Below are 13,380 nucleotides of genomic sequence, written 5' to 3'. Positions count from 1 at the left end.
TCTCTCTGTCTGTGTCTCATGAATAAATAAATAAATCTTAAAAAAGAGAGAGAGAGAGAGAGAAGTTATAAAACGTGGTATTCTGAGTTGGCTTGCAAATAAATTTCTGTTCGTGAAAAATGTGATTGTACTATATGGTTGCATTTTGAATATATGCCAAAACATTTTGAATTATGTAATTAGCACATCAACTACATAATAATAAATTTTGGAGTCCTGCTTGATTCTTTCATTGCATTAATTTTTATTAAGTTTTTAAGTAATTCAAATACCAGTTACAAGTTTAATGGATGTGATTAAACCACATTTTCTGATGTCCATGGAGATTTTGTGCTAATTGTCTTCATTTACCATAAACTCACTTCTTTTGGAAGCTCCATTAGCAAGTTGTCTGCAGTTTTGATTCCTCCTCAAATCTCCTGCTTCCTGCGGAAGGGAGAGTTGGATACTTGTCAATCCCAGTGACATCATATGAGAAACTGCTCTTCTATGCATATGGTTACATTTTCCTCTTTTATTAGAGAACAAATAAGCTTTACTGATATTTGAAGATGGATTTTTAAGCATATTTTTGGAATGTAAACTTCTCATTGTTTATAAGGAGACAACCAGATTTAATGAGGATATTTTCAGTGGAGTGATAATTGAACACTTCTCTCGTATATTCATTGTGTCCTTGTGTGCATTGTTGATTTAGACTAATCAGGCTTGCTTTTCACAAGAAGCCTCTCCCTTGCACTGTCTTACCATTTTCTTCTCTACATTTTGCCTTGTGCTTAAAACAATGCGTTGACACCATGACTGTGAAGGTAGTTCATAAACGCGGTCTGACACAGCCTTTGGTGTCATCAGCTATTGCTGACCTCACTGGTTCATTTGTTAACACACTCCTTCCACAAATATTTACTGGGCACCAGACCAGACAGATGAAATTGTTATTATTTATTCCTTTTAAATTCTGTGACAACTTCCTCTTATTTTTCTTTATTATAGCCACTCTTTCTCAGATTCCCTAGCTGGCATCCTCCTCTTCCTGTGCCACCCATTAAATCTTGGTGTTCCTTTAGACACTTCCTTTAATCTGTATATTCTGTGGAAGATTTCATTCATTCAATAATATTTAGTCATTCATTTCAATTGTCATTTATTCACAAATGATCTCCCCATTCATAACACTGGGACAAATTGTTCTCCAGATCCAGATGATACAAATTTCAAACTTTCTACCTACTAACTTCAGAGTTCTGCAATCTTTCTAAGAATGTTTTAAGTATTTACCAAATCAATTTCTTAACTGCTCCTTGTTTTTTGTCTTTATTAATCATTCTGCCAAATTCCAGTTGCTCAAATTGAAAACTTAGCAACATTTGCTGCCACATTTTCCATCATCATCCCAACTGAATCTATGCCCCTCCCCTCCATCCCTCCCCCAGGGTTCTCTGCATGCCCATGGCTTCCCCAGAAGTGTCAGCCACAAGCCACAGCTCAGGCCCCCAATTCCTCAGTTCCTCAGGTGCTGTCCTCTGCATAGCTTCCCCTAGGCCAGCTCAGAATTCCTTGAAAGATATGTAGAAACTTTTATCCATATAATATAATCCCTTCATGACTTTTCCTATTTGGAACATTCTCCCAAAATTCAGTTGCCTCCATCCCCCTGAACTTGGATTTCTGTGTCCTCTATTCCTTGTCTGGGCTCTATGCGCTGGCCCTCTGGGAAAACGATGGGGAAGCTAGAGGGCTCACCGAGGGTGATCATGGTCTTACTCTGGTTGCTTCTTAATGCCTAAAATAAGTGTTTTATTATTTTTCCAGTTTCTAAAATTATAACAGAAGGAAAAGTCTAATTTCAGCTACTCCATTAGGACTGAAGTGGCAACTACTTCCAACTTTTCCTAAATAATATGACTTTATCAAAATAAAATGAATCTACTACTATTACTTAGATTAATGAATTGTAAATATTATCAATTCATTTTTTATAGAAAATGATTCTATTTATTTATGTTTTAATTCAATTCTCCTATTGTCAGTTTTAGCTTTCCAGTGGTTACTTTATTATTTATTATTTCGTGTACTATTATTATATTTCTTATTTTGTACATTGATTTCTCGTGGACGTAATAGTCTTATGTTTTAAAGTTTACCTTGTAATCTTCATACATATAGGTCATTATTTCCAAATACACACTAAACACCAAAACCTCCTCTTAAACTGATCATGCACATCCCGATGCCCTTTTCACTTTCTTGAGAACATTCCTTCTGGAGAGACTGTTGGCACAGCTGCCATCAAGGACTTCACCATGATTTCCCTCCCTCCCTCCTCTGCTCTGCCCTGTGCTATATCTCTTGTCTCTCAAGTCTGTCTTCGTGTTTATCTACACCATTGTTTAAAAACTTATTGAAGAGGGTTCATGGGAGCCCTAACCTGCCTCACTCTTGATTGATAATTTGGAAATAATTTTCCATTAGAATTTTAAAAGAACTGATTCATTGGCTTCCAGCTCCCAGTACTGCTATCATACAATTTGGTGTCACTCTGATTTCTATTTCATCGTAAGTGATCTACTTTATCACTTTGATAGAATTTTCTCTGAAAATTCCTGGTGTGTGTACGCGCATGTGTAAGCGAATATGTCTTTGATATGCATCCTTTTGCATTCCACTAGACATCTTCTATCAGGTAACTCATTTCCTTCAGTTTTAGGAAACTGCCTTTTTTTTCTTTTTCTTTATATTCAAGGGTATGAACTTCCAAGTTTATCTTCTAACACTGATCTTTTTACCTCTTTACTCTTTAGCTCTATTCCTACAAGGATATTTCATAGGTATATCCCAATCTTACTAATTATTTTAAGAGATAAATTTTTAAAAAGTCTCCCTAAATTATATTGTATTGTTTAAAGATTTTATTTATTCATTTATTTATTTATTTATTTGAGGGAAAGAGAGAGGGGGAGAGAGAGAGCACAGACAGACAGAGACAGAGGAACAAGGAGGCTCTGTAATCAATGAATCTCATGACCCTGAGATCATGACCTGAACTGAAATCAAGTCAGACACTTAACTGACTGAGCCACCCAAGCATCCCCAAAATTTTTATTAATTTTTAATTATTTTGAATTCTATTTCTCTACCTTCTTCTCTTTCTTTTAAAGAAGTGTATCTCTCTCTCTGGTATTAGCATATTTCTTTAAATGCCTATGGATCGTTATCTTTTCATTAGCAATTAAAGGGTAAGGTATTTGCCAAGCTCTATTTGGAATTCTGTTTTCATAGGGTTCACAAACAATAGTATGATGGGCTAGATCTAGTCATATGTGGATCCTGTGGGTACTTATTTTGACCTATTCAATTTACTCAGAAAAGAACTCTATCTAGTCTTCTACCTGGGATCATAATGATATGGGAGAGCTTGATTTGTGTCATGGAGTCGAAGAATGAATCTCATGCACAATGGAGAATGAGTAAAGTGAGGTTTATTAAGTAAAGATACAGAGAAAGCTCTCAGGAGTGAGAAGGGTCCTGATATGGTTGTCACTGGGGGCTTGTAAGGTTGGTCTTTTATTGGAAGAAAACCAGGGATCCTAAGTCCTTTTAACATTATCTACCAATATCACCACTGTGTAAGGACCAGTGATAATATCTTTAATGCCTTACTTCTTCTTTGGGATTTGGTTATTCTTTGTTGGTCACAGATGATTGTCATAAAAAGGACACACTACCTATCCACACCTAGGGTAGAGTGGTCTGGCTTATCTCTGGTTTCCTTACACTTCAGCATTTTTGGGATTCCATGGTCCCCTTCCTAGCCCTGCATAGCCCCATTTGTCCTTAACTCAGTAATACTGGCTGTTGGCACTCTGGAAGCTGAAAGGGATGCCGAGAGGGAAGGGATTCTACTTTCAGCCTCCAGATGTTGCAGCATTACAATCTCATTTCTATACTCAGGACTTTCTGATGTCCCTCTTTTTGGACTCTCTTCTTTAGTCTTTCCAGAAAATGCTCGTATAATTTTGATGTTAATCTGCAACAAGTGAAAATCTCAGTTTAATTGGCAGTAAGCCATAAAGTGAGCCAAAATACCTGGATATTTGGAATCAGAAATTGTGGAAAGAGGAGTTTCTACACATCTAGAGGGATGCATTCTCTCACCGGCTCACATATGTTCCTCCTCTAAAGCAAGCATAGTATCATAACCACCAGGAATTATATACTTGTACTCATATTCGATCAGGTTAGAAATCCTCACAAAAGAGGGATCTTTTCTACAGAGCTCTTAAAGCTCCCAGAAAAAAAAGAAAAAAAAAAGAAAGAAAGAAGAAGAAGAAGAAGAAGAAGAAGAAGAAGAAGAAGAAGAAGAAGAAGAAGAAAGAAAGAAGAAAGAAAGAAAAGAAAGAAAGAAAGAAAAGAAAGAAAGAAAGAAAGAAAGAAAGAAAAAGAAAGAAAGAAAGAAAGAAAGAAAGAAAGAAAGAAAGAAAGAAAAGAAAGAAAGAAAAGAAAGAAAGAAAGAAGAAAGAAAGAAAGAAAGAAAAGGACTTTTTAGGGTGTCAATACTTGTCACTTTGTTTAGAAAGATGGACTTTTCTGATGGATTAAGACTCATTTCCTGACTCACCTCTGTGATAGGGAATAGGGAGACATAAGAGTCAACAAATCTACAATTGCCTCCATTTTTATGTACATACAATTTCAAACATATCCTGCTCATAAAAAGAAATTTTACTCTGTGTGTGTGTGTGTGTGTGTGTGTGTGTGTGTGTGTGTGTTCTCCCTCTGGGTGCTAGTTATTCTTAGTTCCACATATCAGTGCTTAAGTTCTAACGATTAAGCTAGCAATAAATTTGACTACATCCCCAAGCACATCCAGCATGCAGTATGAAAAGAAAACAGGAGGGCTGCCATTAAAGAGAAAACAAAACAAAATTAAACAAAATAAAAATAAAACAAAATGATAAAAAAGGAAGCTATTTGTAAATTGCAGACAGTGGAATCAACACACAGCACTCATCCACAAACATCCATAATTTACACAACCAAAGGTTTGGAAGGGTTGCCTTGTTCAGTCAACTGGGCTTCCCTAGAACTGGTCTCTAAATAAGTATCACTTGGGAAAGTTTGTGTGCAATATCAGAAAATTCTACTCAGATTGAGTGAAAAAAAAAGCCCCTCACCCTTTGCTAATTTATTCATAAAATTACAATGTAATATGGTCACAGGAATGATTTGATCTCAGCTCTGCTCAGCCTTCTTGGAAGCCAGCATTACACTCAGGCTGACCTCTCCTGATCTGAGGAGCTCTCACTCTGAGACCACACAGCCAGAGAGTAACAGGTTTTCTTCTTCTTCAGTCACCAGAGAAAATGGCATATAGTCAGTGTCCCTCTCCTCCCTCAGTGGGTTCTAAGGTGGAGGAAATGTTCAATGGTGTCACTGGGGGATGCCCCAGGACAGTAACCCATTGGAATCCTAGCTGTGCTTTCTAGTCCCTACTGGCTTTGCTGGCAATTACTTTAACTTTTGAGAAATAATTTGTAATGTGTGACACTGCAAAGGCCAAAGTTAAAAAAAATCAAATTTTATAATTATGTATTGTGTTTTATCACGAAAAATATTTAGACATACACAAAAACAGCATTAAACTCACCCACATTTTCATCTCTGGACCCTAGAACTCAATTTATCACAACATGTATTTAATTTGCCTTCTTTCTCATTTTTTATTTTCTTTTCTCTCTTTACTTTATCTCCCCTCCCCCCTTTTTGGATGAAGCATCATAAGGTAAATAAAAGACATACATTATTTCATGTCCATACACATCAGTATGCATTTTGAGAAACAAAAACAAAATGTATACATTCTCACATTTATACTGTAAATGGGTTTCTGAGGGTTTTTTTTAAACTACACTGAGTCCTTTTTACTAAAAATTAAGATTTCAATACCGATTTCAATAAGATACTACAGTATGGTTGAATTTTAATCTACTATCATGTTTATCATTTTCTATTTGTCTCATCTGCCCTTTCACCCATTTGTCCCTCTTCCTACCTTTTGCAGATTAAATTGGAGTTTTTGTATAACTCCATTATGTCCACTATTGTGTTACTCATTATAGATATTTTAAGAAGATTTTCTTGGATTTACATTATATAGCTTATCACAGTATTCCTTCAAAAAAATATACACTTCACTTATAGTGAGAGAAACAATGTTATATTTTTATTTTGTCTATTTCATGTTTTGTTTTATTTCCAAATTTTATACATCTATACATCTCATATATTTATGTTACTACATATGTTACAATTTTTTTCTTTATACTCAATTATCTTTTCAAATGATAAAAAATATTAAACATCTCTCTTATATTTACCTTCATATTTGCAAATCATATCTGTCTGATATATTGCAAATAATATGTGGATAAGGGACTTAGCCTCTGAATATATATATATATATATATATATATATATATATATATATATAACATATATATATTTAAAAAGCTCTTACAGCTAAACAATTAAAATATTAAAAGAAAATAGAAGTTAGTCAAAGGATCTGAATAGATACTTCTCCAAAGAAGATATACAAATGGTCAATAAGCACTTTAAGATGCTCAACATCATGGGCAGCCCCAGTGGCTCAGTGGTTTAGTGCCACCTTCAGCCCAGAGCCTGATCCTGGAGACCTGGGATTGAGTCCTACGTTGGGCTCCCTGCATGGAGCCTGCTTCTCCCTCTGCCTGTGTCTCTGCCTCTCTCTCACTCTGTCTCTCATGAGTAAATAAATAAAATTTATTAAAAAAAAAGATGTTCAACATCATTAGCTATTAGTGCAATGCAAGTCAAAATCAGAGGACACTATTGCATACATAGTAGGATGAATATAATATATATAATATAATAAAAAAGATAAGAAAAGTTAGAGTACATGTGAAGAAGTTGGAACTCTTCTGTGTTGCTGATATATTATATTACAATATGATTTAGAAATTCCACCCCTAATTATATATCCAAGAGAAATGTAAAAATGTCCACATATAATTTGTACATGAATGTTCATAGTAGCATTATTTGTAATATGCAAAGAAGCAAAACAACTCAAATGCCCATCAGTTGGTGGACGGATAAATAGTATGTAGTATAATCCATACAGGATGCCAGACATTGCCTTTTTTCTGAAACTTTACAACCCGTCAAGGCAGCTCCAAAGATCAAATTCCCACACAAATCACAAAACCCAACTCTTCCCATGCATGTAGTCGATTTCTGGGATCCCTGGGTGCCTGCTCAGTCTCTCATTGCTGGATGACCCAACCATCAGAAAACACAGGCCTGATGGGTCACAAGGTGAAGGGGAGATGCTGAGAATGAGACCCCTCCCTGGGCTGGCCCCGATTCCCTGAAACAAAAAGAAAAGAAAAGAAAAGAAAAGAAAAGAAAAGAAAAGAAAAGAAAAGAAAAGAAAAGAAAAGAAAAGAAAAGAAACAAACAAAAAAATATTAACAAAAAGAACATTAGGCAACAAAAAGAAACACACTACAGCATAAATGACTTGAAATATTATTCTATTTGTATGAGATGGCCAAAGTAAGCAAATCTATAGAAATGGAAAGCAACCTAATGATTGCAAGGTCTGGGCTGTGGCATGTATTTGGGAGAGATGGAGCTTGATTGCTAATAATTGCGACTATTTTGGAGAAGAATGGTGAAATTTCTAAAATTAGATTATGGTTATGATCACATAACTGTAAATATACTGAAATATAATTGCTATATAGTGAGTTGTACTTTAAATGAACAAGTTGTATATTATATGATTTATTTCTCAGTGGAGTTCTTTTTTTTTAAAAAAAAAAGAGTATTCCATAATGACACTCAGTGCTCAATAGTCTTGTGGAACTGAACACAGTAGGTAACTAGATGTTTTCCTACTGCATAACATGAATTTGCAATTATTTAGCTGGAAATAGAGACATCCTCATCGTCCGGGATTCCCTTCAACACAGCCAATTTCATGTTCTGGTATTTGCATCCTAATTCACAGTTACCTCTTTTAAATATACTCTCTTTGTTGCAAAATATAGAAATCCAATTCAAGCTTGTCTAAAGAAGCTTGGAAATTTATCTGCTTATGTAAGTGAAAACAACAACAGAAGTCGACATGGCTTCCACCTGTGTTCATTGGGTTTCTGCGTGTTTAGTTTCTCCCAGGTAAGCCCTGCTCCACTGGAAACCCACTACTACTAAACTTCACAAAAACAGCAATGAAAGACTTTTCTACTCAAATTCTCTGGTAAATAAATTCCTAGTAGGGCTGCATATAGTTACTTACCCATCTCTCAATCAGAAATTTTAAAAGTGTGGAGGGTGAGGGAACATATATTTGTCAACAGGTGAGATTTAGAAATGCCATTTAATTACATTCTTCCTTCTTTCTACTAATAGTTTGGAATCAATTGAAATATAAGATATAGGGATCATAAAAATAGAGCAAAATATCAGCTTAATTAACAGTACAGTTAATTGGAGAATGGGGCTTAGATATGTGGCTTCATAAACTGTGTAGAACAAATAACTGAATTGGGAAATCACTTCCACGTGGGAGGGGATTTCTGCACTGCTCTGGAAAAGGACCTCTCAGCACTATTTTACCTCCACTAATCATCCCCGAATTTTGTCCATCTTTGGGGAGGAGAGAGGGAACAAAGAAAATTGAAAATAACTATCTTTGTACCTTTATCTTCTGAGAAGGGAAGTAAGATGAAGAGCTTTGGTAAGCTCCCCCCATAGTGTGGAGGGGAAAAAAATAAGTACATTTATGTACGATTAGGCCTAAGCCAAGGGACACATAAGCGTGTTGAACATGCATGCATCCACATAACTGTAATTATGTCTTTTGTTTTTTTCTGCACTTACACAAAAAAATGTTGGGCATCACTGTTGCCTATCCCTTTGAGTGGCTGTTCTGAAGGAAATGTTTGAATCTGGCAAAAATAACTAACATTGAGTAGAGTTTTATTGGCTACATGGATGATGCTTTGATGTATATTACTGTGTCTTAAACCCATGACAAGACTTTAATTTGACTAAATCAATTAATTATGATGAAGTGACAAAGTATCATCATAGCACAGTACAATAATGCTGATTTAAATGGAATTATAGGAACCTCAGAATTAAAACTCATCTATGCTGTAATATTTTAGAAAGGTGATTAACTTTGTAATGGGGCCCATTTAAATAGTTTAAATGCCTTTGAAATTAAAGTACATTTTCCACTTTAGAAATAACTAGTTCTTTAAATATTATTAATTATAAACTAGCCATTAATTTAAAATGAACACTAGGTTAAAGATATTATTGTATTCATTATTATTTTCTCTTCTGATGTCACAATTGTGTTGAAATACTAATGATAGTTATTTTCCCCATTCTTAAAGCACATAAACTACTAAAGGATTATAAAAAAATACATAAACAGCTAAAACAAATTTTGTAGGTATGTTTCTTTCTGAAAAATAAATACACATAATTTAGGTCCCAAATGAATATCTTAATTAAAATAAAACTTAATGGATAAAATGTCTGTGACTTCATACTTTAAAACAGTTACAAGTGGTCATACCTGTAAGTAATTAAGTTTTGACACAAAGGAATTCAATAAATCTATGCCCTCAGCCAGTTCAATAACTTATAATTTTCACTGTAAAGTTAATTCAATGTCAATTATTTAAAAAAATAGTGATTGAAAGAAAAATGTTCCCAATTTCACATCACAAATATTTTTAATATGGAATTCAATTAAACTTTCTAAATTTAGAAAACTACAAAAATATTTAAAATGTGATCTATGAAATTAAAAAAAGAAAAACCTGCTAAAATTTTCTCAAATGCCAAGTGGTGACAGCACAACAAAAAATTCTAAGTTTCCCACTTAATTTATGATATTATTGATTCAATTTTTATAATTAATATATTTTAGTTACTAAAGAAGGACATATAGACTATTTCTCAGGTATTAATCACATACATGGGCTAACTCCATGACATACAATCTCAGCATATATATAATCCATTTCTGCTCTCAGTTTTCAACATGCTGCTTTCATTTCTCCTTTTCTATCCCTCCTTCTTATGTCAGCTTTATATTACTAAGTAATAACAATAACAGGACCCTTTATATTCCCCATTTTCACAGGACTTCAAGATAGTTTACATAGTTTAATCATTGGTGCAGCATTCCACACTAGAAAAAAGTTCATAGTCTTACAGAACGAAACTGTAAGCTAAAGAATTGTATGGCTCCCCCAAACAGAGAACTAGAAAGTTTTGGGTTGAGTCCTATGACCTTTATATCTGAACCCACATTCAGGGTTCTTTCCATGGCAAGTCCTGTTTTTTCCTTCTTAAATGTAATGGAAACATTGTAACATCTAAACCTTAAAGCACCCACTTTCCTAGTTTAACCTAATTTCAGCAAATTAACTATACGAGAGATGAGGTAAAAATTATGGATGTTTTAAATAAACATAAATAAATAAACATTAATAAATAATAAACATTGCTGAGATTTCAGCAATGACTAGAAAACACTTGGTCTGGGGTTTGTTATAATAGATGAACCACAATGAGGAAGTGAGGGTACAGTTTCTAGAATTAGTCTTAGACATGGACAAATAGGAAGAAGACTAGTAAAAAAAAAAAAAAGATATGAGAACTGGGATAGGTGAAGAGAATTTTAGTAACACACATAGCTATTTGGTATGTCTACTAAAGCAGATGGATTAATACCCAAGATTCTCAGCTAATTTGAAAATGAGTTCACGGACATATTCTTGAAGACATTTGAAGAAACTTGGTAAAACCTAGAAGTTCTAGAAGTTTGAAGTTTGACAAATAATTATTACACTTTGAAAAGTTGGATGAAGATTCTGCTTACTGCTGCTGTGTAGCATAATATTGCCTTCCTTTCTAAGGAACACATCATTAAAGTTGAAAGATGATTCCTTAGAGGAGGAGGTGAATATAGACCCACAAAGAACAAATCATGTCAGACTAGGCATTTGTGGACAAGATTTAGAAAAGTGCAAGATCAAAGTGATGGATTAGTAGCTGATTGAAAAACTCAACCCAAAGAAATGATTAATGGATGGATGTCAATGTGTAAAGGTGGTTTCCAGTAGGGTGCCACTGGCTTTATCCTTGGCTATGTCCTTTTCAAAATTTTATCAATCATTTGGAAAAAAAATATATAAAAGGCATAAGTAGTAGCAAGGATATATAGCAACTGTGTTAAATGACTAATTAAATAATAGAGGATTTAGATGATTCCTTTACAAAAATCAATTCAGAATACACCTGGAAAATGAGCAAATACATAATCTTCAAAATATAAAAGAGCAATTATTTAAAATGAAGGGAATAACAGCCCTATTCAATTCTACAGTGACCCTCAGGATGCCTAGACATCTGCAATTAGTTTGTGAGGCACACTTTAAAAGACAAAACACAAATTAAATAGAGCACACTGAAAGAGGAACAAAGAGGGGAATATGCTGTGTGAAAATATAGTTTTAATAACCAGAGATTTTTTTTAGGCAATATTATTGGCTCACAGCAGGAGATATGTTGACTGGTCAGCGATGGCTTATAAGATGGCTTGTATTTATTGTGTGGTAATGTGTGTTGACTGAAGGAAGAATGGTACCTGGAAACTACTGGGAGATAGATTTATATTCCAGCAGCTGATGAGTAGAAAAATCAGTGAACAGCTTCATTAGGCCGTAAGATCCCATATATTGCTTTTGTTCATATGGAGGCTTAATGACCATTTGGTCAGGAATGGTGAATATAGGGACCATCAGCTGCAAGACTGAATTTCTAAGTGTGTTTCAAATATCATTTCTAATAAGCAAACCCCAGTCACATATAAAAATGAAATATAAAAAGCAGATAGAAATAGCTATTGAGTTTATCAAAGGTTATATATATATTATATATATATTCAAAATTATTTACAAATATTTTACTATATTCAAAAATATTTTCTTCCTCTTCCAGAGAAGATTGAGAAGATAACTAAGTTTATGAGAGTTGTATTTCCAACCTCCCATCAGCATGACCCAAAGAGAGTTTGGCTATTCAGAACATAAAGTAGCATTGATTCTCCAAATTTGAAAGGACAAGAAACACACTGAGAAGTCTATCCAGTCCCCACAGAGGGCAGATTCTCAAAGACCTTCTCAGACACAGCAAAATAAGATGGTGAAAAGGAAGGAAATCTCCAAAAGTAGAAGCAATGGCTGTAGAGGAGGAGGCCTAAACAACATCCATCCTAAACGCAAGAGCTTCTCAAAATATCCCCCAGCAGGTTTAGGGGATTACTACAGACCAGGGATAGCTGGCTGCTTCCAATTGTTCTCTTTTCTGATAAGAGTTTTTATCACAGTTCCATTGTTTCTTGTGACTCCACTGAATACGGAGTGTGGGGAGGCATTTAACTTGGTTTTAGTTCATAGGTCTCCTCATCAAGAAGACACAGCTCCAGCCCAGACGCACAGACTGCTACATGGCTGTGATGGACGATGTTATTAGGATTTGGGCTTGATGCTTTTGATGAGGGAGTGCATATGCCTGTGAGGGGAGGAAGAAAGCAAAAGTGATGTCTAGAAGATAGACCCTGCTGTGTTGTGACGCCAAATTATTCTTTGCCCCTCACCAGGGTAGAAAGACACTTCTCCATCTTACTGACATCAGTGCTAGCCTTCTGACTTCCCCAGTCAATAAAAAGAAATAGAAGGGACACATTTGTCCCTGGCAGAAGTTGACAAGCACCGTTGTCCCTCTGCTCTAGGCTGAAGCCGCTTCATCAGCTTGTGCCCATGTCAAAAGGATGTGGAACAAAGCTGCAGCTCATCTGTTAATAGATAAGCATTCCAATCTCTAAGAAAAGAGAATCTTCTTTTAAGAGGCCAGTTAGCTTCAACCAAACAGAAGCTATGAAACAGAGCAGCTAGCCCCATAAGATGTATCCTGGGATGCTAGGCTATACAAGGCCCTACTCTGAGCAAACAAGACAGCTGGTTATTTACATACTTTTAAAAATAAAAGAAAAAGAAAAATGAATACAATAACCCATTTGCTGATTTATAAGAAGTAGAAACAATGTTCTTAAGATTATGCTCTGTTGTCTAAGAAATGGATTATCTCTGCTGAATTCTGTTAACATGCAAAGTAAAATAAGAATTGCTAGTTGTAAAATTCTTTCAATTAAAGACTATCTTCATCTGACATGTAAATATCTAGGTTTGACGTATGTGGCCATAATTGGGTTAAACTTGATCAATTAAATCCTAACGGTATTTTCTAACA

At 34.8% G+C, this 13,380-nt stretch overlaps 1 long non-coding RNA gene across 2 annotated transcripts in view; it reads right to left on the bottom strand.

Annotated features, from left to right (window-relative positions):
- Positions 1 to 287: 287 nt before the first annotated feature.
- The window catches only part of LOC144293498 (uncharacterized), a 28,478-nt gene continuing 15,385 nt past the window's right edge, over positions 288 to 13,380 (bottom strand). For both annotated transcript variants that reach the window (XR_013360720.1, XR_013360721.1), the window contains exon 3: positions 288 to 426. This is a non-coding gene — a long non-coding RNA (uncharacterized LOC144293498). The remainder of the gene's footprint in view (positions 427 to 13,380) is intronic.

Source organism: Canis aureus, chromosome 21 (assembly GCF_053574225.1).
Source record: "Canis aureus isolate CA01 chromosome 21, VMU_Caureus_v.1.0, whole genome shotgun sequence".
NCBI lineage: Eukaryota > Metazoa > Chordata > Mammalia > Carnivora > Canidae > Canis > Canis aureus.
The sequence above is the reverse complement of the archived record's forward strand: the minus strand, read 5'-3'. Positions and strand labels throughout refer to the sequence as shown.